Source organism: Bos grunniens, chromosome 4 (assembly GCF_055505025.1).
Source record: "Bos grunniens cultivar Pamir isolate PY7600 chromosome 4, Bosgru_T2T1.0, whole genome shotgun sequence".
NCBI lineage: Eukaryota > Metazoa > Chordata > Mammalia > Artiodactyla > Bovidae > Bos > Bos grunniens.
This window is the reverse complement of record NC_141168.1, coordinates 26,421,368-26,447,779: the sequence shown is the minus strand read 5'-3', so window position 1 is coordinate 26,447,779 and position 26,412 is coordinate 26,421,368. Positions and strand designations below refer to the sequence as shown.

The window sequence follows — 26,412 nt, the reverse complement described above, 5'->3', positions numbered from 1 at the left end:
GAACAATGATAACTTGGCTAAAGACAGGATGTTCAACAGAGTGCAGGTGGGGAAATCTACCTGCAATTTGGAAAAAAAGGCAGTTGAAGGGCAAAAAACTAGTTGGTGTGATCTCTAGTGAAGGATCCCAGGGTGATTGTTTTTCAAGGAGGCTTTCTGAGCATGTGCATCTGATGGTCTAGTTGAATTGCTAGGGAATTGACTTAAGGAGTCGATTTTCCTAAGCATGATCAACTCCAGAGGCACTGATAATGTCATACTGTTGGATCCGTGTGGTCCAGCCACAGTGATCTCCAAACCGCTGCCACCTTCTCGCTTTGACATCTATTAAGTTTTAACAAAGGCAGAAATATGAGAGATAATATTTATTTATTACTATAAATGTTAACAGCTAAAAAATGTTAAACATTTATATATGCCAAGTATTGTTCTAAGCATTTGGGAGGGGCTAAATTGTGGTAAAATACATATAAAATAAAAATTTCCATTTTAACCATTTTTAAGTTTACAATTTAGTGCTTCCCAGGTGGCGCTAGGTGTAAAGACCCCACCTGCCAATGCAGGAGATGTAAGAGACATGGGTTCAATCCCTGGGTTGGGAAGATCCTTTGGAAGAGGTCATGGCAACCCACTCCAGTATTCTTGCTAAAGAATTTCATGGACCAAGGAGCCTGGCGAGCTACACAGTCCATGGGATCCCAAAGAGTTGGACATGACTGAAGTGACTTAGCACGCATGTGGCATTAATTACTTTCAGTGTTGTGCACTATTCATTTTCAAAAGTTTTTCATCTTTCCAAACAGAAATTCTATGTCCATTAAATAGTAACTCCCCATTTCTCCTTCCTGGAACCTCTATTCTATTTTTCTATCTCTGCGAATTTGCCTAGTCCAGGTACCTCACATAAGAGGAATCATACAATATTTTTCCTTTTGCATCTATGTCTTTCACTTAGCATAATTTTTTGAGGTTTATACATCTCACATGCTAGTAAAGTAATGCTCAAAATTCTCCAAGCCAGGCTTCAGCAGTACGTGAACCGTGAACTTTCTGATGTTCAAGCTGGTTTTAGAAAAGGCAGAGGAACCAGAGATCAAATTGCCAACATCCGCTGGATCATGGAAAAAGCAAGAGAGTTCCAGAAAAACATCTATTTCTGCTTTATTGACTATACCAAAGCCTTTGACTGTGTGGATCACAATAAACTGTGGAAAATTCTGAAAGAGATGGGAATACCAGACCACCTGACCTGCCTCTTGAGAAATCTGTACGCAGGTCAGGAAGCAACAGTTAGAACAGGACATGGAACAACAGACTGGTTCCAAATAGGAAAAGGAGTACATCAAGGCTGTATATTATCACCTGTTTATTTAACTTATATGCAGAATACATCATGAGAAACGCTGGACTGGAAGAAACACAAGCTGGAATCAAGACTGCCGGGAGAAATATCAATAACCTCAGATATGCAGATGACACCACCCTTATGGCAGAAAGTGAAGAGGAACTAAAAAGCCTCTTGACGAAAGTGAAAGTGGAGAGTGAAAAATTTGGCTTAAAGCTCAATATTCAGAAAACGAAGATCATGGCATCCGGTCCCATCACTTCATGGGAAATAGATGGGGAAACAGTGGAAACAGTGTCAGACTTTATTTTGGGGGGCTCCAAAATCACTGCAGATGGTGACTGCAGCCATGAAATTAAAAGACGCTTACTCCTTGGAAGGAAAGTTATGACCAACCTAGATAGCATATTGAAAAGCAGAGACATTACTTTGCCAACAAAGGTCTGTCTAGTCAAGGCTATGGTTTTTCCTGTGGTCATGTATGGATGTGAGAGTTGGACCGTGAAGAAGGCTGAGTGCCAAAGAATTGATGCTTTTGAACTGTGGTGTTGGAGAAGACTCTTGAGAGTCCCTTGGACTGCAAGGAGATCCAACCAGTCCATTCTGAAGGAGATCAGCCCTGGGATTTCTCTGGAAGGAATGATGCTAAAGCTGAAACTCCAGTACTTTGGCCACCTCATGCGAAGAGTTGACTCATTGGAAAAGACTCTGATGCTGGGAGGGATTGGAGGTAGGAGGAGAAGGGGACGACAGAGGATGAGATGGCTGGATGGCATCACTGACTCGATGGACGTGAGTCTGAGTGAACTCCGGGAGTTGGTGATGGACAGGGAGGCGTGGCATGCTGTGATTCATGGGGTCGCGAAGAGTCGGACACGACTGTGTGACTGAACTGAGTTGATACACATTATCTATAAGAATTTCAGTCCTTTTTAAGGCTGAATAGTATTCCATTGTATGTGATATCATATTTTGTCTATCCGTTCATTAACCAAAGGATATTTGGGTTGTTCCAACCTTTCGATCATCGTGAAAATGCTGCTACGGACTTTGATGTGCAGGTATCTGTTCAAGTCCCTGCCTTTAATTCTTTTGGGTACACATCTAGAAATAGATTTGCTGGATCATATAGCCATGCTATGTTTAAAAGTACTTATTTGTTTACTGGCTGTGCTGCAAGGTACGCAGGATTTTAGTTCCCTGACCAAGGATCAAAGCCATGACCCCAGGAGTGGAAGTGCCAAGTCTTTACCACTGGACCATCAGGGAAGTCCTACTTTTTACATAGTGAAGTTAAGTGAAAGCCACTCAGTCATGTTCGAGTCTTTGTGACCCCATGGACTATAGAGTCCATGGAATTCTCCAGGCCAGAATACTGGAGTGGGTAGCCTTTCCCTTCTCCAGGGGATCTTCCCAGCCCAGGGATCAAACCCAGGTCTCCTGCATTGCAGACAGATTCTTTACCAGTAGAGCCATCAGGGAAGCCCAAGAATACTGGAGTGGGTAGCCTTTCCCTTCTCCAGCGGATCTTCCCGACCCAGGAATTAAACCAGGGTCTCCTGCATTGCAGGTGGATTCTTTACCAACTGAACTATCAGGGAAGCCCACTTTTTACATAAAAAGTCATTTATTCATCACATCAAATCCTATAAAGTGAATCATATTAATATCTTCATCTGATGGATGGAGGCACAGAGAAGTTGGGTAACTTACTCAAGAAATGGAAGTCAGGATTTCAACTCAGGGTATTGTGCTCTAGAGCCCACATTCTTTTTTTTTTTTTTCTCCATAGTTTACATTCTTAATTACTTTGGCAGAGCAAAGATGTTGCAAGATGATAAGTGAGCAAGAAATAAATAAACACATTGCAGGCAGAGAATACCGTAGGAGTTCAGAGCCGGTGAGGTATGTGAGCTGAATGAATTTACAACGGTTGTTGACACCGGACTGAGAAAACCCTAGTCCCATTACCTAATGGTAAGTTGTTGAAGAATATTGAGAATGACAGTGGCTTGGTAAAAGCAATTTGGAGTGATTCATCTGGCAAGAATGTGTGCAAGACGGGTTAGGCCTGGTAAAGTCTGGAGGCAGAGCTGTTCTGAACAGCAATCTAGACAGGATGCCAAGAGGGCCCGGGCCAGGGGAGGAGGGCAGTACGCGTGGGAAGGAAAGCTGGGGGGCTGTGAGAGATGCAGGAAGAACAAGACAACAGGGTTTGGGGACTGATGGACAGTGATGAGAGAGAAGGAGATACCAAACATCAAAGGTGACTCAGGTTTCCAGCCTGAGTGACTGGGATAATTATGACACTGTTGGAACACCAGAAATGACTTTGTTCACGTGGAGTTTAAGGTGACAACAGGACATCCCAATGGAAATGTCCTGGAGGCTGTTGGAAATGAAGGCAAGGAGCAGAGCAAATTGTCTGTGCTAGAGAAAGAAAAATTGGGAAAAAAAATCTTCCTATAAAGCAAACAAAGAGGAGCTTGTCAGGAGAGGAACTCTGGGGCCCCCACTCACAGCTCCAAAGCTCTCTGGCCCCTGTTTGCCAGATACTCGCATGCTGCCAGCCAGTTGCGGGGTTGAGCCCTCCCTGGCCTGACAGGTTGCAAAAAATTTCCTTTTCTCTTTAGTTCAAAAGGACAAGGTTCAATTTTTCATACCGAACACTTTTTAAGATGTTGGTTATACAGCGGTTCCCAACCTTTTTGGCACCAGGGACCAATTTCATGAAAAACAATTTTCCCACCAACTGGGGGGGGGGGTTGGAGGGATGGTTTTGAGATGATTCAAGTGCATTACACTTACTGCGCACTTTATTTCTAATCTAATGCTGCTGCTGAATGGACAGGAGATACCGGTTTGTAGCCCAGAGACTGGGGACCCCTGCGTTAGAAGGTTTGGGGCCACATCTATCAAAAAAAACAAACAAAAAACCCAACCCTTGTCATAGTAAAATTGGTTCTGGCAAGAATGGTCATGGATGCTAAATAGGGGAGGGGCTTTGATAAGACACATACGAATACTTACATGTCTCAAACTATGTTCCCACTATTGTTTAGTCGCTAAGCTCTGTCTGTTTAGTTGTTTAGTCGCTAAGTTCTGTCTGACTCTTTTGCATCCCCATGGATGATAGCCTGCCAGGCTTCTCTGTCTGTGGGGTTTCCTAGGCAAGAGTACTACAGTGGGTTGCCATTTCCCTCTCCACTAATTACATATTAATTACAAAAGGTTATTACAAAAGTAATAATCATTGGGTAGAGAAACCAGATAACACCTTAACCAAGTGATCAAAACTAGGGGCAAAAAGGTATCACGGCTTCCCTTGTGGTACCCTGAGAAGGATACCTCATCATATATAAATATTTAATGTCACATATAATTCCAGTCATAAATATATTGCTGTGGTTCAGTCGTTAAGCTGTGTCTGGCTCTGTGACCCTATGAACTGCAGCGCACCCTATGAACACAAGCACACCTTGTCCTTCACTATCTTCCTGGAGTTTGCGTAAACTTATGTCCATTGTGTTGATGATGCCATCCAACCATCTCATCCTCTGTTGCCTCTTCTCCTCCTGCCTTCAATCTTTCCTGGCATCAAGGTCTTTTATGATGAGTCTGCTCTTCACATCAGGTGGCCAAAGTATTTGAGCTTCAGCATCTGTCCTTCCAATGAATATTCAGGGTTGATTTCCTTTAGGATGGACTGGTGTGATCTCCTTGCAGTCCAAGGGGCTTTCAAGAGTCTTCTCCAGCACCACAATTCGAAAGTGTCAATGCTTTGGTGCTCAGCCTTCTTTATGGTCCAAATCTCACATCCACACATGACTACTGGAAAAACCAGTCTGAATCTAATCATGAGAAAACATTCAGTTCAGTTCAGAATTATGAGGAAACATTAGACAAATCAAATTGAGGGACATTCTATAAAATAACTAGTCTGTTAAAAAGGGCAATGACATCATGAAAAATTTTAAAAGGTTGAGAAATCAAAATTAAAAGAGATTAAACATATGACAGTTATTCATCCTGAATTAGATCTTGTGCTAGGAAGAAAAGAAAACAAACTTTAAAGGACATCATTGAGACTATTGACAGAATTAGGATATGGACTGTGGCATAAATAAAAGTATTGTATCAGTGTAAATGTCCCTGAATTTGATAACTGGACCATGAACAAGAATATGCGTGTTCTTAGGAAATACACCGACGAAGTAGAGGTCTAAAGTATAAAGGGACATGAATACGGAGTCCATTCTAGTATAATCCAGAAAACAAGTGTATGCATGCACACACACACAAACATTTAAAAATTAGTGACCGAAAGTATATAGGTGTTTTCTTTACTAATATTGCAACTTTCCTGGAGGTAATCATATCTCAAAATAAAGTTAAAACAACAACCATGCCTGACTTGAGCCAGCTTAAACAAGAAGGTAGTTTACCGTCTCATGTAATGGCAGGTCCTGCGGTAGGGCAGGCTGCAGGTTAGTGGCCCAGGGACCCCACCCATCAGAGCATTTTGGTGCTTCTTGTCTCTCCATCCTGCAGCCTTCACCACAGACTTTGTCCTTGGGTGGCCACAAATGGTCGCAGCAGCTCTGGGGTTGACCTGCTGTCTGAAGGAAGGAAAGAGCTGGTTCCTCACTATGGCTCTCAATGGACATGGGTTTTGGTGGACTCTGGGAGTTGGTGATGGACAGGGAGGCCTGGCGTGCTGCAGTTCATGGGGTCTCAAAGAGTTGGACACGACTGAGCGACTGAACTGAACTGTCCCTCTATCCTGCAGCCTTCAGCACAGACTTTATCCTCAGGTGGCCACAAATGGTCGCAGCAGCTCTGGCTAACCAGCTGTCTGAAGGAAGCAAAGAGCTGGTTCCTCACTATGGCTCTCTTTCACTTGCACACTATTCCCTCCTTTCTACTCAAACACCTTGCAACAGTACTTAACTCTCCCCCTTTTGTAGCACCCTTTTCATTGTCAGTGTTTCCACCCCTACTGGATTATTTCTGTCAGCAAAAAGACTTTTGATAGTATCTTTATCTTGTAACAAAACACAAGCAGAGTTCCTGTCTGGCTACCACTCCAAAACTCTTTATAGCAAAACCCCATCATGGTGTTGCACGCATGCGTGTCTGCTAAGTCACTGTCGTATCCAACTCTTTGCGACCCTATGGACTGCAGCCCCACCAGGCTCCTCTGTCCATGGGATTCTCCAAGCAAGGATACTGAAGTGGGTTGCCATGCCCTCCTCCAGGGGATCTTCCCGACCCAGGGATTGAACCGGCATCTTTTACATCTCCTGCATTGGTAGGTGGGTTCTTTACCACTAGCGTCACCTGGGAAGCCTCATTATGGTGCTACCTATCACTGCCTCCATTTCTCATCTCCCCCAGTGTTCTTTCTCCTCCCTTCTAATCAGGATTTTGCCCTCATCACTCTGCTGAAACCACAACCTCCAGCTTGCCAAAGCCATGGCCAATTCTCAGTCCTCATCTTATTCAAATGGTCAGGAGCACTCAACATTGTTGATCATTCCCCCTTAAAACTCCCCCATCACCTGTCTTTCAGGACACACTCTCTTCAAGTCTGTCTCTTCCCCTCTTATCTCTTGACTTTTAAACAATCAGAGTTCCCAGGGCTCAATTCCATGATTCTTCTAGGTGTCTTCCTCCAGGCCCATGATTAAATACCAAGTGTACTCTGATGACCTCCAAGTTTACAACCTCTTGTAAAAGGTTTCCAGCTCTTCCTGGAGTTCCAGATTCCTGTGATGGATTTTTTTCTTTTTTTATTATTATGGAATAATGCAAACATATAGAATAGTGAACCCCATGGTCCTCAGTGCTCTCATACTGTCTTGCTATGGATTTCTAATGAGCATCTCAGAAGTTATCTATGATCAAATGAAAACTCTTGGGAATTCCCTGACAGTCCAGCGATTAGAGTTCCAGTCTTTCACTGCTGGGGGCATGGGTTCGATTCCTGGTTGGGGAATTCAGATCCCACATGCCATGGGGTGTGACAACAACAACAAAAAACCCTGAATCTCCCCCAGATATGCTCCTTTATCAGTCTTCTCCCCTCTGTGATCTCAGACCCAAATCCTGATTGTCATCTTTGTTGAATGAAGGGTAAGCAAAAACCAGAAAGATTCTCAGATATCCACCTTGTAAAATCTCATCCCTGAAGCCAATCAAGGCTGTGCACACAGCTCTGCCCACAGGGTAAGTACATACCCTCCATAGACTTGAGGCTGTAGAGCTCTGACCTTTCAATGCTGGGGTAGACACATAAGCCAAGCTCCGGATCCAAGAAAAGCTGAGACCTTTTGGGAAAGAAGAAGGGGAAACGGGTGGATGATGACTAGTCCACTATTCCCCAAGGAAACAAAATAAGAACAAAGGGCAAAAAGTCAGTTCTAGTTTTTATATCTATCTTTATCTTTAGATATGGGGCTTCCCTGGTGGCTCAGTGGTAAAGAAACTGCCTGCCACTGCAGGAGACACAGGTTCGATCCTTGGATCAGGAAACTCCCCTGGAGAAGGGAATGGCATTCCTACTCCAGTATTCTTGCCTGGGAAATTCCAAGGACAGGGAAGCCTGGCGGACTACAGTTCATGGGGCCACAAAAGAGTCAGACACAACTTATCGACAAAACAACAGCAATATCTATAGATATATAGATATATGCATACACATACATACCGGGGCAAGTCTTTCCTTATCTGTAAAACAACGTTCATATAATATCTTAACTCAAATCTCATAATACTGTGATAAAGGTAAGAGCATAATTAATATCTAAATTTTACAGATGTAGAAACTGAATTTCAGAGAGGCAAAATGATATGCTTACTGTGGCAAAGCTAATAGGGGCAGAACTGGAACTAAACCCCCAGATTTTGCGAATTCACATCTGTTGCTACCCTCCCCCGTACCCTGAAATATATACCAGTTGGGCGGGTTGTTCACTGTATAAACAGTTCATGATCTGCTAGAAAGACTTCATATGGACCAGCAGTAGCCCTGGCCATATGCTGTATTATCATAACTAAAAAAACTTTTATGTATATATAAAGCTTTATGTTTTACAAGGAGTTTTTAAAATGAATTTTTCTTTAATTCCCTGTTGTAGTGTTGTAATACAAAGACTACAAAGTGAAACACACACAGTAGGAAGAGTGTAGAGCTCTGAGTTGAATAGGCCCTGGTTGGAGTCTTCACTCCCTTTCCTGACTCTGCAGTTCTCACTTTTCTCATCTGTAAAAGGAAGGTGAGACTACACCTAAATTTTGTGGAGGTTTTGGAGGGTCAGATGAGACAACTGTACATGTTAGGGTTTTGTGAGTGGTAAAACTCATTACAAGGTTAGTTACCCTTAATTAAAAAAAAAAAAACGAACCACTTGCACATAAATTCTCTCACCTGTGCCATGTTGAGACCGTGAGAAGCTACAGAAGTGTGCCCGTGTGCTCAGTCATGCCCGAGTCTTTGCGATCCCATGGACTGCAGTCTACCAGGCTCCTCTGTCCATGGAATTTTCCGGGGTGCCATTTCCCACTTCTGGAGATCTTCCTGAGCTGGGGATCGAACCCACATCTCTACATTGGCAGGCGGATTCTTTACCACTGTGCTACCTGGGAAGCCCTGATTATAGAAGTGTATGTTATATCAAAAACTTTCCTAATGTTACCAAAGTCAGGCCACATACTTGCTGGGACTCATGGTTCCCCTCTTCATTTCTCAGCCTAAACATAGCCCCAAATTTCCCCTTTCCAGCCCTCAGGTAATTTTCCCTTCCGCTTCCTAGACGGCTTTGCCCTCTTCTCATCAGCAGAAGGGGAGATCTTGTCTTCGGACCCCTTTCAAAGGACCGGAAGGGGACCTCTCAATCCTACACCAGGGCTGCGATACAAAGTTCTGCCTTCAAACACCGACACCAACTGCAAACGTCCATTTACGCGGTAAATCCTTCCTGAGCGCTGTGCGCCAGTCCCTGGGGATAAACACTGGGGACGAGCCATGGGGCAGAGGGTAGGTGAAGCTGCTGAGAAGTTCTGAGAGACCCGCGTGCTCTTCCACGTGGTTCCACATCTTTCAACACTCAACACGCGCCTCGTCTTGTCTATCCCTCCTGCCCTTACGTAATGCTGAGCCCTGTTGCAACTCAGTCCTGAGATTTTCAGAGCCCAGGGGAACAATCAAAACCAATTTCTTGCTGGAAAACGTTGAGGGCACCATTTTTTATTTCAGAAAAAAGCACTAAAATCAGTCTTACAGGGTCTTCTCTGGTAGTCCAGTGGCTAAGACATCACACTGCCAATGCAGGGAGCCCGGGTTCGATCCCTGGGTTCGCGTGGCACAACTAAGATCCAGCATAGCAAAAAAAGGAAAAAGAAATTGAATTTGATCTCTTAGAAATAGAAACATAAAGAACAGCTTCTTCTGAAATGGAGCTGTTTTGTGTCCTGATGCCAGGAAGCTACAATGGGCTTTGGGTGCTAAGAGGTCGGAGGGAGGATCCCAGCAGAGAGGAGGCGGGCTGACTGGTGGGTGTCCCTCCCCACAATCCTTGGTCTAGGATTAGGCCCTCGTGGTTGGAGAGAGAGAACCAGAAGCTAACCAAACCGATAACAAAGGGTGTTAAGACTGGACCATGCACTGCAGCTTCAGGGTGTACTGACAGTGTTGGTACTGAACTGGGGAGACAGAGAGACAAGGAGCCCAACCTCTCGGGGTGCCCGAAGCATGGCAGCTTTGGCTCCCTCAAGTGACCTTGGGCTGTGTGAGGTCGGCTGGTGGGAGACGAAGCCAGAGACAAAGAGCTTGATGGAAGATGCCCTGTGACAGATTGGCTCGTGGACATGTGTGAAGCACTCTCTTGGGATTCCCGAAAAGATCTGAGGATTCTGAGTGTCACTAATTTCCAGCCTGGGCAGTCAACAGGGCCAAACATCAGAATTCCCTCAGAGGCTTGTCTTACTTGTCAAGGATGGGCCCAAAACCTGGACTTGGTGAGCTGTTCCACAGAGTTGGCGTCAGGTCTGGCTTTCACAGCGGTCTGTCAGCCTCTGTGGCTTGCTTCCAGCTCAGCAAGCAGTGGCTCCGAGCCCCGCATGGCCTGGGAGCCCCGCCATCGTGTGCCTCAGTTGGCAGGCCCGGCACTGACTGCAGGCCTACAGGCCTCCAGAAGCTGCAGGGAGAGAATGATCCCTACCCAGGGCACCACCTGACTCTCTTCTCTCTTCCAACCCACAGCCCCAGAGCTGCACAGCCTCAGAGCTGCACAGCCCCAGAGCTGTTTCTCAGGGTTCTCCTCTGGTCCTTGACTTTGCACCATCATCTCTCATTTCTGCTCTTTCCCTGTTCCTGATGCAGCTGTCCCCCATCTGTTGTCCCCTACCCCTCTGGTGGTAGCACTTTTGATCCCCAAATCAAGTCCTTATGTAACCCTCCAGACTCCTTTGTCCATGGGATTTCCAAGGCAAGAATACTGGAGTGGGTTGCCATTTCCTACTCCAGAGATCGAACTCACGTCTCCTGTGTCTCCTGCATTGGCAGGTGGATTCTTTACCACTGAGCCAGTCAGGAAGCCTTTCATTTTCTAAGAAACTTGCAACTAGTTGATGTAAAAATTCTGGAGATCTAATGCACAGTGTAATGCTTATAGTCAATAATACTGTATTATATACTTAAAACTGCTGAGAGACTAGATTTTAATTATTATTAATTATTCTCACCACACACAAAAAAAGATAATTAATTACATGAAGGGAGGGGGGTGTTAACTAACTCAAAGGTGGTAACTGTTTCACAGCATATAAATGTATCAAATCAACACAGTGTACTCCTTAAACTTCCGCAATGTTACAGGTCAATTATTTGTCAATTTAAAAAGTATATTGGATTTGATAAAGTTGATAATTATTGACTAAGATTTGGTGGAAATAGAGGATGAAGAAAAGAAAAAAATACACAGACCAAAATTTTTTGAGGATTAAGACATATTTCATGATCCTTTAATTCTTAAGAATTCATAATTCTTTAGAAGAGTCAGTATACATTAAAATTTTGGACATGTCAGAGAGAAGAAATAGAAAAGTTACTTAATGAGATATCAGAGGAAACCGAGGATCTATGTGAAGGAAATAGTTTTGAACAGCAAAATAAAGATATGTGAACCTGAGCTGAACAAGAGAAGTGAGTTTCCGTGCAGCACACAAGTCTCAATTTGCAAAAGAAATGGTATGTGAGCACACACGGATGCACCCACGCGTAGAAAGGGGAGAGGAGAAATTTACAGTGTATTCTACACAGCCCTTAGCATTTCAAATGTTTAATTACAGTTTTTATTTTTTATATAGTTTCAGGTATCTAAAAAGCTGTAATAAAATCCATATTACCACACATTTTAAATAACAATGGACATGTCAAGGTATGTTCCCCAATTTAAAGCTGCTGGAGACCATTGCTGCAGTACCATGTGCTGCCAATTTAATATTTTTGAAGAGGACACCTTGTGGAAAATCTCTCAGCATACCTTGTTAAATTGAAGCATATTCTGAGATTGCAAGTTGAATTGTTAATAAAAACAAAATAAAACTGCTATCATTTGAAACTAAAAAAGAGAAAAGAAAGAAGAGAGAAAGAAAAAAGAAAGAAGATGGAGGTTGGTATTTGTTTGGTATTTACACATATTTATTTATGGGGACGGAGAAGGCAATGGCACCCAACTCCAGTACTCTTGCCAGAGAATCCCATGGACAGAAGAGCCTGGTGGGCTGCAGTCCATGGGGTCGCTAAGAGTCAGACACAACTGAGCGACTTCACTTTCACTTTTCACTTTCATGCATCGGAGAAGGAAATGGCAACCCACTCCAGTGTTCTTGCCTGGAGAATCCCAGGGACGGGGCAGCCTGGTGGGCTGCTGTCTATGGGGTCGCACAGAGTCGAACACGACTGAAGCGACTTAGCAGCAGCAGCAGCATTTATGGGGAAGGATACAATGACCTGATGTATCTGGAGCCCCCTGTGTATATATCGTGTAGCCCCATAGCTACACTAGGGACACTTCTTTCAACATGCTGAAACATGTATGACTTTTTCTCAAGATTTGGGAAATATAACAGGATAACCACAATAGCATACATGCGTGTGTGCTCAGTCATATCCAATTCTTTGCGACCCCATGGACTGTAGCCCACCAGGCTCCTCTGTCCATAGGATTCTTCAGGTGAAAATCCTGGAGTGGGTTGCCATGCCCTCCTCCAGGGGATCTTCCTAACCTAAGGTCTGAACCTGCATCTCCTGCATTGCAGGTAGATTCTTTACCACTGAGCCACCAGGGAAGCCCAACCACAACAGCATAAAGAATATTAAATAAATTTAAATCTATAGACAATGTTACCCATCTCCCAAAGACATGGGACTATGAAAGAAATGATAAGAATGGCATACCATGGCTAGAAAATTCCTTTGTATACATTATTCTGGGCCAGATGTATTACTTCTTCCAAGGTTCTGAGGCCAAAGTCTTTGGGAACAATTTTTATTCTTGGTTATTGACTCAATTTTGTTTCTTTTGGACATAGACTGTCACTGGCTCCAACTCCAATTTTGAATAGACAACTCCTGACCTGGATTCTTAATCATAGATGTCCTGTTTGGCATCTGATCTTTAAAAAGTTAGTGAGTGAGCCGTGAGTTCAATGCTTGTTCTGTAATGGGACATGTAAAATAAAAGACTCATCTGCTTCTCAAATAATAAAATAAAATTTAAAATAGAGACTCACCTGCTTTTTTAAAAATTCTATTTGAACTATAAGAACAAAACAAACAGTGTGCCTGTTTGTTTCTCCCTTTCCCCAGCCTCCACCTCTGGCAACCACCAATCTGTTCCCTGTATCTGTGAACTTAGTTTTTTACTTTATTTATTTAGATTCCACATGTAAGAGTAATAATATGGTATTTGTCTTTCTCTGTCTGACTTACTTCACTTAGCATATTGCCCTCAAGATCCATCCATGCTATCACTAATGGCAAGATTTCATTCATTTTAATGGCTGAATAATATTCTATTGTATATGAAAATATATATATACTATGATTTCCTTATCCATTCATCCATCTATGGACACAGGTTGCTTCCATATTTTGACTATTGCTGCACTGAACATGGCGTGGCAGGGGTATATATCTTTTCAAATTGGTGTTTTTGTTTTCTTTGGATAAATACCCAGAACTGGAACTGATGGATAGTATAGTAATCCCATTTTTAATTTTTATGAGGAACCTCCATTCTATTTTCCATATTGTCCATAGTGGCTGCACCAATTTACATTCTCACCAACAGTACACAAAGGTTCCCTTTTCTCCACATCCTTGCCAATACTTGCTATTTCTTATCTTTTTGATGACAGCCATTCTGACAGTGTGAGGTGGTATCTCACTGTGATTTTGATTGACATTTTCCTGATGATTAATGATGTAGAGCATCAGTTCATGAACATGCTGACCATCTGTATGTCTTCTTTGGAAAAATGTCTATTCAGATATACTGTCTATTTTTTAATTGGATTATTTAAGTGTTTTGCTATTGAGTTGTATGTGTTTTGAATATCAATCTCTTCTCAGATACATGATTTGCACATTTTTTTTTTCCCATTCAGTAGGCTGCCTTGGATGAATGTGGACTAAGCTGATGGTATTCAAGCCGGAGTTCTGTCCTTGAGTTCCTTATTCCTGTGTGAACTCTCACAGGTGATTCCACTGTATTCCTTAACCTCCAGGAAGTTGGCTTCTCTTCTCTCTCTCATGTGCTGTGCTGTGCTTAGGTGCTGCCATGTCCAACTCTTTGCAACCTCATGGACTATAGCCCGCCAGGCTCCTCTGTTCATGGGGATTCTCCAGGCAAGAATACTAGAGAACGTTGCCATGCCCTCCTCCAGGGGATCTTCCCAACCCAGGGGTCGATCCCAGGTCTCCCGCATTGCAGGTGGATACTTTACCATCTGAACCACCAGGGAAGCACACCGCCCCCACCCCCCCACCGCCCACCACCTCTCTCTCTCATACCTTTGTTCTAATTGAAGAATTCACTTACACCCTTAACCTTTAATGTTTTCATCCCAGAGAAGTTGACAAGGGAGGCGTAGTATTTTAAAAGATGTCCTCAAACTGTTCGACATTCCTGTCTTTGAAAGGTGGGGATGCTTGTCTTTGGATTTGAGTTGACCTTCATCACTTGCTGGTAGCCCACACAATACAGAGGAAGTGATTCTGGGTAACCTGAGGCTGGTTCAGAACAGACCATGCGGCTTCCGCTCGGTGTTCATAGCCAACTGGCTCTGGGAAAGGCCACGACATTCTTTATAAGGCTGTTGAAAAGGTCAGGGCTGGGAGTCACCTCAGGTTGGTAAGTTAACCAGAAAGCCAGTTATTAGAGTTAAGTCTTCCCCTCCCACCTGCCTCTCCCTTCCCTCAGGAGACAGTCTGTCACCAGCCTCACTTCCCACCAAACTAGAAAGACGAGGGGCAATGGGTGGGCAACAGAAATGGAGAAGCTTTAAGGGTTCACAGTTTGCACAGCATGGGGTGTCACTGCCAAGCCTCCAGTTTCCTGAGGGAGCTACAGGAGCAGAGGGGCCCCAGCCACAGCTACAGCTGTGGGGAGCGAGCCTGACGGAGTCCCCATCTCAGGTCCCCAGGGAAGCTGGCATCCTGACCAGCGCTTCGGTTCATGGGGCTTTTTAGCTCTTTCCCAGAGGAGAGCCGCATTCCTGGGCCGATGAGATTTGCTGTCTGAGGGCGCTGTTCCCCGTGTCTCCTGTCCCATCCACAGGTGTCTTCAATAGGCCTTTTCAGGCTACTCTTCCCTGGCTGTGCCACAGAGGGTCCCCTCCTCCCCTGCTATGGAAATCACCTCGAGGCAGTAAACTTCTTCCTCCTGGGGCCTCGCGCACCTTTTCTCTTCAGTCAGTCCTCTTGTTTCCCTCACCCACTGAGTCAGAGAGAGAACAGGGGAGTTTCATCCTCATTTATTAAATCTTTTGAAAAACATTTTCTAATTCTATTGTAATTTTAAAAATGTGTGTGTGTGTGTGTGTGTGTGTGTGTGTGTGTGAAATACAGCCCCTATGTTCTTCCTCATCTTACTTTGGAGAAAACCCAGACCGAACTTGTGGGAGGTGACTCAGATCACTGCACAATCTGCGGGGGTGGCCTGGGCAGTGTTGGGGTTTGGCAAACGTGCCTGCCACCCATCCCAGGGCCAGGGGCGCCAAGAAGTGGCTCAGTGGTGTTGGGGGTGACGCAGAGGCGAGGAGGAAGCTGTCGCCCCATCTCAGTTTCATCTCAGATCCCTGGAAGCGTTTTTCTGAAGATTCTGAAGCCTCTGGTTCTGCTCACCCCAGGACGGGCCCTGGAGCCTTTGGCTTGTTGTCAAGCCCCGTTCTAGGCTCTTCACTCACTTTGGAGCTGTGTCTCGACTTGCTTTCTGAGGAGAGAACAAGCAGAAAGTGCTGGCACTCGCCAGGGCAGCACACAGGAGGTGTTCCAGACTCCTGGCAGCCTGCTGGTCCAGCTCCAAGCCCAGGTGGCTACAGGCTACAGGCTGGATGACTCAGGTGAGCTGTGCTGGACAAACAAGCCCGTATTCTTATCCTGGCAGGATGACGGCTGTAATGAGCTCTCCTGTCGTCACTGCACCACCACCTTCTGAAAGTGGGCTTGCCAGGCCTGGAGCCAGGACCCGAGGAGACTGGCAGGAATGTGGTTTTCTGGTTCTGTGTCTTCTTGCCCAAGGAGTTCCCTGATGTTTCTACAGCTGGGCTTGGAGCTGAGTCACCAGCACCTGCACGGTCTGATGACGTCACAGGGGCTGTTGGGCTAAGAGCCCTCCTACTCAGAGCAAGGACAGTGTGCTGCAGAGACTCTGATGGGTCTCCTCCTCCTGACCCAACACCTGCTGTTTCAGTGCTCTCTTCCCTGACAAGACCCCAGGTGAACTGGAGGAACTTGGCCAGGGAGACTGTTGAGCTGAAGCCAATGGGATGGCTGAGTGGCTGGATATGCAGCTAAGTGCTGTCATACCTCGCTTCCCAGGTGGTGCTACTGGTAAAGAACCCACCTCCCAGTGTAGATGTAAGAGATGTGGGTTCCATCCCTGGGTTGAGACAATCCCCTGGAGGAGAGCACAGTAACCCACTCCAGTACTCTTGACTGGAAAATCCCATGGACAGAGGAACCTGGTGGGCTACAGTCCATGGGGTCACAAAGAGTCAGACACAACTGAAGCAACTTAGCACACACACATGCGTTGTCATACCTGCCTTATTTAAATAACACTGAAAAAAAAAAAACTAGTATACCTAGCACTTACTACATGCCAGACACTATTCTAAGGACTTCACATATCTCGCTTAATTCTCAGACATCCCTGTGACAGCTACTAGCATTATCACCTTTTTACAGACGAAACTGAGGAATGGGGTCCTTGGCTCAGAAGCACACAGGTAACCAGATCTAGAATTTGAACCCAGGCTACAGGATCTGGAGCCAGTGCTCTTACCCCCTCTTCTACTTACTGCCTCTTCCCCCGACAGCGGGGCTGTAGCGGGAGAGGACTGAGCATGGAACCTCGAGATTCCTGGTGCAGCCACAATACCCCATGTGCGACCTTGGCCCTCTCTCCCCCAACTCTGGCCTTCAGATTCCTCATCGTAGAAGCAGCCGGTGAGGGCAAATAGTCAGCAACTTGCTGTTGTTTTACATGGCACTGTAGAGTTTTAACAGAGATGGACGTCCGTGACACTGTACAGGAGACAGGGATCAAGACCACAACCATGGTAAAGAAATGCAAAAAAGCAAAATGCCTGTCTGGGGAGGCCTTACAAATAGCTACGAAAAGAAGAGAAGTGAAAAGCAAAGGAGAAAAGGAAAGATATAAGCATGTGAATGCAGAGTTCCAAAGAAGAGCAAGGAGAGATAAGAAAGCCTTAACTCAGAGATCAATGCAAAGAAATAGAGGAAAACAACAGAATGGGAAAGACTAGAGATCTCTTCAAGAAAATTAGAGATCCCAAGGGAGCATTTCATACAAAGATGGGCTCAATAAAGGACAGAAATGGTATGGACCTAACAGAAGCAGAAGATATTAAGAAGAGGTGGAAAGAATACACAGAAGAACTGTACAAAAAAGAGCTTCATGGCCCAGATAATCACAATGGTGTGATCACTCACCTAGAGCCAGACATCCTGGAATGCCAAGTCAAGAGGGCCTTAGGAAGCATTACTACGAACAAAGCTAGTGGAGGTGATGGAATTCCAGTTGAGCTATTTCAAATCGTGAAAGATGATGCTGTCAAAGTGCCGCACTCAATATGCCAGCAAATTTGGAAAACTCAGCAGTGGCCACAGGACTGGAAAAGGTCAGTTTTCATTCTAATCCCAAAGAAAGGCAATGCCAAAGAATGTTCAAACTACAGCACAATTGCACTCATTTCACACGCTAGTAAAGTAATGCTCAAAATTCTCCAAGCCAGGCTTCAGCAGTACGTGAACGTGAAAATTCCAGATATTCAAGCTGGTTTTAGAAAAGGCAGAGGAACCAGAGATCAAATTGCCAACATCCGCTGGATCATCGAAAAAGCAAGAGAGTTCCAGAAAAACATCTATTTCTGCTTTATTGACTATGCCAGGGCTTTGACTATATGGATCAGAATAAACTGTGGAAAATTCTGAAAGAGATGGGCATACCAGACCACCTGACCAGCCTCTTGAGAAATCTGTATGCAGGTCAGAAAGCAACAGTTAGAATTGGACATGGAACAATAGACTGGTTCCAAACAGGAAAAGGAGTATGTCAAGGCTGTATATTGTCATCTTGTTTATTTAACTTATATGCAGAGTACATTTTGAGAAACGCTGGGCTGGAAGAAGCACAAGCTGGATTCAAGATTGCCAGGAGAAGTATCAATAACCTCAGATATGCAGATGACACCATCCTTATGGCAGAAAGTGAAGAGGAACTAAAAAGCCTCTTGATGAAGGTGAAAGAAGAGAGTGAAAAAGTTGGCTTAAAGCTCAACATTCAGAAAACAAAGATCATGGCATCTGGTCCCATCACTTCATGGGAAATAGATGGGGAAACAGTGGAAACAGTGTCAGACTTTATTTTTCTGGGCTCCAAAATCACTGCAGATGGTGACTGCAGCCATGAAATTAAAAGACACTCCTTGAAAGGAAAGTTATGACCAACTTAGATAGTATATTGAAAAGCAGAGACATTACTTTGCCAACAAAGGTCTGTCTAGTCAAGGCTATGGTTTTTCCAGTGGTCACGTATGGATGTGAGAGTTGGACTGTGAAGAAAGCTGAGCACCGAAGAATTGATGCTTTTGAACTGTGGTGCTGGAGAAGACTCTTGTGAGTCCCTTGGACTGCAAGGAGATCCAACCAGTCCATTCTAAAGGAGATCAGTCCTGGGTGTTCTTTGGAAGGACTGATGCTAAAGCTGAAACTCCAATACTTTGGCCATCTCATGCGAAGAGTTGACTCATTGGAAAAGACCCTGGTGCTGGGAGGGACTCGGGGCAGGAGGAGAAGGGGACAACAGAGGATGAGATGGCTGGTTGGCATCACAGACTCGATGGACACGAGTTTGAGTGAACTCCGGGAGTTGGTAATGGACAGGGAGGCCTCGCGTGCTGTGATTCATGGGATTGCAGAGTCGGACACAACTGAGCAACTGAATTGAACTGAACTGTAGAGTTTTATGGCTCTACCCAACAAGGAACTAGCACAAATTAAAGGTCCCCCCTCCCCCTCCTCCTCTGGACCCCTCTTGGGAAGTGTTTGCTCCTGGTTTTCAAGGGCAGCTTCATGGGTGTTTGCTGCTTCAGGGCCAGCTGCCACTCATGGAGCAAAGCTGCTTCCCCATTCCATTCCTCAGTTTCCCCACTCAACTCGACAATGACCTTGTTGTGCTCCGTGCTACAGTGAGTCAGGGTTAATTAGCGTGAGTCACAGACCTTGGAATCCTCACAAGGAAAGGGTCATCTGCTGGGTTCAGGCTGCTCTGTGGCCCTGGTGACACAGCACTCTGGCCTGTGCTTCTAAGAACACCTCCGCAAAGCTTCATGAGTGGCTTGCCTAACTTTGTGGGTTGGCCCTGGGGTGACCCAGCCCTGAGTCCTGGTGCTGAGATGGGGCACAGAAGGGCTGCCTCATGAGTGCCAATGTTCCCCACCAACGGCTTTATCTTCCCCTGGGTTTCCTCTTGCAGCTGAATTCTCACTCAGCTTCTTGTCCTTGCTACTTCTTCCCCTAATCCTGGACACAGGGTCCTAACCCTGACCTTAAACTTTTTTACTTCTGTGGCTCCATTTTCTCCCTTTATCTCTGTCTCAGTGCTTTCAGTCTGTCTCTCTTGTTCCACTCTGTATAAGCCTACAGTAGAAACAAGATAGCTTCCGCCTTCGAGAAGTTTGGTTAGGAGAAGGCCTGTAACAAGATAAGAACAAAGTAGGAATGATGCTGAAAATGAGAATAAGCCCTTTGGAAAAATAAGTGCTGACTCTCCGCCACTGTTTTTCTGCTAGTGATGAGCCATCAAGGGCTGAGGCCAGGTGTCCTGCCTCGGCTGGTCCACGCAGCAGGGAAGTCAGGGGTGGAGCATGGGGGCCACCTACTGGCTCCGGAAGGTACTGCTGCATTGCTGCTCAACATCCCTGATCTTGACTCTGTGTAGATGTCTTCCTGGTCTGATAATTAGGGGAGAGAGATATCCCTTAGTCACTTAGTATCTGATAAGCCGCCTTTCACTTGACATCTCATTTTTTTGTATGTACAGAATAAAGTTTTCACATCGGGTTTCACACCCATTTCCTTCCCATATTAGAGAAGGAGCAACTTCAAGCTCACAGATAATCAAGGCCATGGCCCAACTGAAGAGCCTCAGAGCAAAGATGCACCCAGACATGCCAGCGGAAGGAAAAGGGATGATGGACGAAGCTGCCCAAGCCTAGACTGGAAGGATGAAGGGCACAGGGTTCAAGTTGTGATCCTGCTCTGTATACAGAAAAGGTAGGGGGTGGTACGGAGAAGGCAATGGCACCCCACTCCAGTACTCTTGCCTGGAAAATCCCATGGGCGGAGGAGCCTGGTGGGCTGCAGTCCATGGGGTCGCACAGAGTCGAACACGACTGAAGCGACTTGGCGGCAGGAGCAGCAGCAGGGGGTGGTAGAAGTGGCCGTTTCTTTTTAATGTGGTTTTAAAATACCAACAAAATTTACCATCTGATCCATTTTTGAGAGTAAGAAGTAGTGTGAACTACATGCATATTGTAGTGCGTAGATCTTTACAATTGTTTCTTTTTGCAAAACTAAAATTCTAAGCCCTATTTCCCCTCCCTCCTAGCAGCTGGTCACCACATTCTGTTTTGTGTTTCTAGGAGTCTGACTCCTTTAGCTGTCTCTTTTAGATGTAGATGGAATCAAGAAGCATTTGTCTTTTTGCAACTGGCTTATTTCTCTTAGGAGAATTTACAAGACTCCTCCATGCTGTAACATATGACAGGATTTTCTTTTTAAATTTTTATTTATGCTGAAGGTTCCACTTCATATTTTCCACATTTTCTTTATTGATTCATCCTCTATGGACATTTAGGTTTCCACCTCTTCACTATGGTGAATAATGCTTCGATGAATATGGGTGTGTACCCATCTCCTTTTTAACAGCTATGCAGATACTCAGCTCAGAAAGGATTTGACTAGATGGTGCGCTCGAGTGAAGGTGGGTTGAAGGTGAACAGAGGAAGGTAGGAAAGAAGGGCCCAGCTCCTCTATTCTTACTACTCTATGATATAGAACAGGTAGCTTTCCTGTTCAGTCTATAAACTGTGTAGAATGATATCCAGTACAGCCAGTAAATTACCAAGAATGGTTCTTTTCTTATGTGCTTACAGATAAAACATAAACCACAACTAGGCAATGTATGTGGCAACTTTCAAGCTAACACTTCATTGTATTCTATCTTAACGTTTTCACTTAATGCTATTAATCACTTTTATCGTTTCTCACCTACCCTATATCAAATGCAAACAAAAAGTACAGGAAAAACAAAATATAAAAACTTTTATCTATGGCTTAAGAAAAGAACATAAAGTTTACCAGAAATCTTTGCTAGGCCACAAATTACTGGTTACAGAATTATAAAGATTTATTTATTATTTCAAGTCACTCAGTCATGTCCGACTCTTTGCGACCCCATGGACTCTACAGTCCATGGAATTCTCCAGGCCAGAAAACCAGAGTGGGTAGCCTATCCCTTCTCCAGCAGATCTTCCCGACCCAGGAATTGAACCGGGGTCTCCTGCATTGCAGGTGGATTCTTTACCAACTGAGCTATGAGGAAACGGAAACAAAAAAAATTTCATTGCACAAACAGTATATGTGACAAAAAGAATCCAAAGAAAATTATATAATTCTATTTTAATACTTTGACTTTTGATTTTTTCAAGTTTTCTTCTAGACATGGGTATATAAATCACAGTGGAGATATAAGACCTGGCATTGTTTTTCATGGATATTGCAAACAACTTTCTATACCAACAGAATAATTACAACTATCATTTTAATAGTTTGAATTATATTCCACAAATTTATACTCTATGTAGTTAATCATTCTCCAACTGTTAGATGTTTAGGTTATTGTCAGCTTCTTATTGTAAGTAAGCGTGTATTGAACATCTTTCATGTATTGAACATCTTTCATGTATGTAATTTCTGCTGTTTTGGGCTAGGCTCCTGGTTAGGAGACAGACAGTAGTGTTAGGGACACAGGCTTTGAAGGCAGTGTTAGAACAGTGCTTGGTTAAACACTAAGCAGAGTTTAGTACGTATCTGGAGTAACAGCTCTTTGTCATAGTAGGAAAATCAATTTTCAGAGGCTCTCCTGTTCTAGACTGTTCTTGTCTCCCCTTTCAAGTCTAAGACACAGCCTCTAGCTACAGTATTTACTTCACTGTCACTTCAAAATGGCTCAAAATCCATCCTGCCACCCAAGACTTTTCCCCTCCCGTGGTTTTGTTAAGCTGGACAAGATTGGCTAGGAAATGGAGCTGGAGGCTAAAAATGATTTTGCCTCTGTGATGTTGGCTTCCTCGTGAGAATGGTGAAGGCCCTGAAGGTATATCTAGAATTCCTTCCAAATCTAGTATTTTATGCTCTTTTACCCTCTTGAGGGCTATTACTGACCTACCTAGAAAACAGTCCATTTTTTCCTCCCATATCTCACTCTATTGCTAGGTAGCTGACTGAAGTAAGGACAAAAAGCTTAACAGCATATTAAGGTGGTCTGAATCTTTGGATAATTTTTGGATATGCCACCAATCTCCATGACCTACCAGTCCTCCTCAGAGACCTTCCTACAGGTTCCCCTTTTCCTCTCATCCGAGGTGGCTTTAGTGACACGATGGTCAATTCAACCAGAGGCACTATGAAAAGAAAAACAGTAACCACCACCACTTCAGCCAGGAAGCAATGAGAGAAAAGACAGCATGGGATAAAGACAGAATGATGGCCTTTAATTAAACGGCTTGGGTGCAGCATTCATTTCCAGGGTATGGGTCACCCAATCCAGATAACAGCTACACAAAGCCAGAGAAAAATCTAAAATAGGAATAAAACTAAAAATAGCAAGGAAAACTGAGGAGGAAGAAGTGTTTGTACTTTTGCCCTTGGTCAAGTTATACAAGCAGCTGTTTCTGTTCTAAGATGCAACGGGGTGGAAGGGATTTAAAAGCTCTCTCCAAAGCAGCCACAACTGGTGTAAGAGTTTGATGAGTAAATGAGGAAAGCCCCCAAAGAGAATGTTCCACCTGCTAAGTCTATGCGAGTTGGCTAAAATCCAAGAGCCCCGTGACAGATGCATTCTGGTACTGGTATCCCATTAGAGATTTTAAGATACTCCTTTCTCCTGTGAGAGCAGGTCTTGACTTGATGCTCAGAAAAGGAAAATCTTAAGACTCACTGCGCTGAAAAGTATTCCAAGCTGTGTCATAATGCAAAGAACAGAGGCTGGGGAACATGGGTTTAAGTGGGGGCTCTGTCACATTCTGTGTTTCCCAGGTGGCGCTAGTGGTAAAGAACCCCCCTGGCCAATGCAGGAAATGCAAGACATGTGGGCTCTATCCCTGGATCCGGAAGATCCCCTGGCGGAAGGTGTGGCAACCCACTCCAGTATTCTTACCTGGAAAACTCCAAGGACAGAGGAGCCTGGCAGGCCACAGTCCATAGGGCTGCAAAGAGTCGGACGTGACTGAAGCGACTTAGCACATACACACTGTCACATTCTAGCTGTATGACAGAGCAAGATGTTATTCAATGTCTGAGTGCCAATCTTAACCTGTGAAAAAAACATAATCTACTTGGATGGGAAGTGTAACTTGTGTTAGAACAAAACACAGAATCCTAGAGGCATCAGTGGAGAAAAATAATATAAGGAGAATCTGAAGGCTGGCAGGCCTGGCCAAACTAGGAAGTCTGAATAGACTTGAACAGCTGGGGGTCTTCAAGGTACCATCTGCCTTGACCCCTGGGACCCAGACTGCAAAAGGTTCTGACCTGGGAGGGAGAGAAGAAGGTGTTGGTAATTCTATTTACCTATGAGAAAGCCAGCAGTAGATAACACAGAGATTATATGGTACCTCTGTAAGCTACCTAGTTTGGCTAGGTATAAGCGGGGAAATTCTTTACAATGATGATTTATAATGCTATCTTTAAGATAGCAATTTCCATCTTTAAAAGGGTCTGCCAAGTGAAATAATTTTTTTCTTTCAAATAAAGAATCAAACAAGGAAAAATGGGTTACCAGAAACGTCAAACCAAACACTTCTAGGGGAACAACCCACAAGAATGAATAATAACTTGAAGTGGAGTCCTAGTGTGTGAAAGAAATCAAATGCTTTGGAAGATGAAGCTCGTAAGTTCACACTCATCTTTATCAGTCAGCAGTCTCCAGAGAAAGAGAATCAATAGAGTACATATAAAGAAAGAATTATTATGGGATGTGGCTCACATGATCACAGAGACTGAGAAATCCTATTACCAACCACATGCAAGCTTGGAGGCCCAGGAAAGCCAGTGGTGGAGTCCCAGTCCAGCTCCAAAGGCCCAAGAACCAGGAGCCCCAATGTTCCAGGGCAGGAGAAGACAGAGGTTCCAGCCCACAAAGAGAGCAAATTCGCCTTTCCTTAGCCTTTTCGTTCTGCTCAGGCTCTCAGTGGGTGATGCCCACTTGCATTGGTAAGGGTGATCTTCTTTACTGAGTTTACCAACTCAAATGCTAATCTGTTTTGCAAACACCCTCACAGGCTGATAATATAATATTATCGGAAAATAATATTATTTTTTGGCTGTGCTGGATCTTCATTGTGGCATGTGGACTCAGTAGCTGTGGTACTTTGGCTTAGTTGCACACATGGCATGTGGGATCTTAGTTCCCCAATCAGAGATCTAAACGGTGTCCTCTGCTTGGAAGGCAGATTCTTAACCAGTGGATCACCAAGGAAGTCCCCAGAGATAATGTTTTACCAGCTATCCATTAACCAGTTAAACTGACACATAAAATTAATCATCACCCCATCTGAGACCACACACTACTATTTGAAAGTATACTCATCCAGTCTAGTAGCATATTCACCAGAAACTTGACAGGCAGCCTCAAGCCCTCAGGCACAGGCACATAGTTAAACAAGCTGGCACTGAGAGTTCCCTGGTGGCCTAGTGGTGAGGTTTCCAGGCTTGCAATGCCATGGCCTGGGTTCAATCCTAATTGGAGGACGGAGATCTCAGTTGGTGATGTGGCACAACCAAAACAAACAAATAGGCTGGCATTAAGGTCCTTGTGAGGTGATAAGGGTGACAGTATCACTATATGCGGCTTTAGCGTCTACATATTCTGAGCATTTGAAACAATGATCCTTGACTAGTGCACTGAACTCTCCTGACCTCTAAAACACCATTTCCAGACAGGTCTTTTTACATAACTGAACTCACAATGTTTAAAAATAAAACGACTGTCTTCCCTCCACACCTGAGCTCTCTGCCTTGATAGGGCAGGCCACAAACCTCAGGGCCATCCGTGACTCCTTCCATCTTCTTCACCCCAAAGCAAGGCTGAAGTCACCACTGACATTTCTATCCAAGCACCCATTTTCCCAGCCATCACACGGCCCTCAGATTCCCGTCTCCCTTAGTGCATGCGCTACACACACCAGGATTGTCCTCCTGAGCAGAAACGTCACTTCCCTGCTCAAAACATTCTTCCACGGCTTCTCTTCCCACAGAACTGCCTCAGTATAACATGAGACTTCAAACTGGCCCAGACTGCATTCTTTCAGCTGTTCTCTTCTACTCAATGCAAAGGTCTTGTCACGGCAGAACACCTGCTCTTTCAGGAACATAGGAAATTCTGCTCCTTTGTTCAATGTTCCTTAAGCCTCAAATATCCTTTTTTCATTAAGTGTTCACCATGTGCAGGGCAGTTTTAAGTGTTGAGATGATAAAACAAGACAGACAAGGTCCCTGTTCTCATAGAGCCTACATCTCCAACTCATCTTTTAGGCTCAGCCCAAATCCACACCTTCCCCCAATTTCTCTCCAATTCCATATAGTCCATAGATGAGAATTAACTTATTTTATACTCTGTTTATCACTCTTTGTCTCGTGTAACATTTATGTACACATATATCTTCCAGGCTGGACTTGGAGGGTGGAACTTCTTGAGGGTGGAAACCAGGTGATCACTCACGCTTGTTATATAAGGGCTTGGACAGTGCCACACACACGAGACTTAAGTTTCTTAAATGATATCAAGTCTATCCAAAATTTGCTTCCATTTGTAATTTTAAAAAATCCCACAAAGCCAAAAATAGTATGGAACTCTATTTTAAAGAAGAGTAAAAATCTTTTTTTGGTGGGAGGTATGAATTAAAATTATAATATAAAGACTCAAAAGAAATACCCACATTATTATAATCTGAAACTTAGGCTTGTAGTCCAT

At 44.3% G+C, this 26,412-nt stretch overlaps 1 long non-coding RNA gene across 1 annotated transcript; it reads right to left on the bottom strand.

Moving 5' to 3' along the window:
• Positions 1–2,953: 2,953 nt before the first annotated feature.
• LOC147373818 (uncharacterized) lies at positions 2,954–7,674 on the bottom strand. The gene is made up of 3 exons (XR_015162152.1): positions 7,586–7,674; positions 5,791–5,964; positions 2,954–5,196 (listed from the first exon to the last, which is right to left on the bottom strand). It is a non-coding gene; the product is annotated as an uncharacterized LOC147373818 (long non-coding RNA).
• Positions 7,675–26,412: the final 18,738 nt, after the last annotated feature.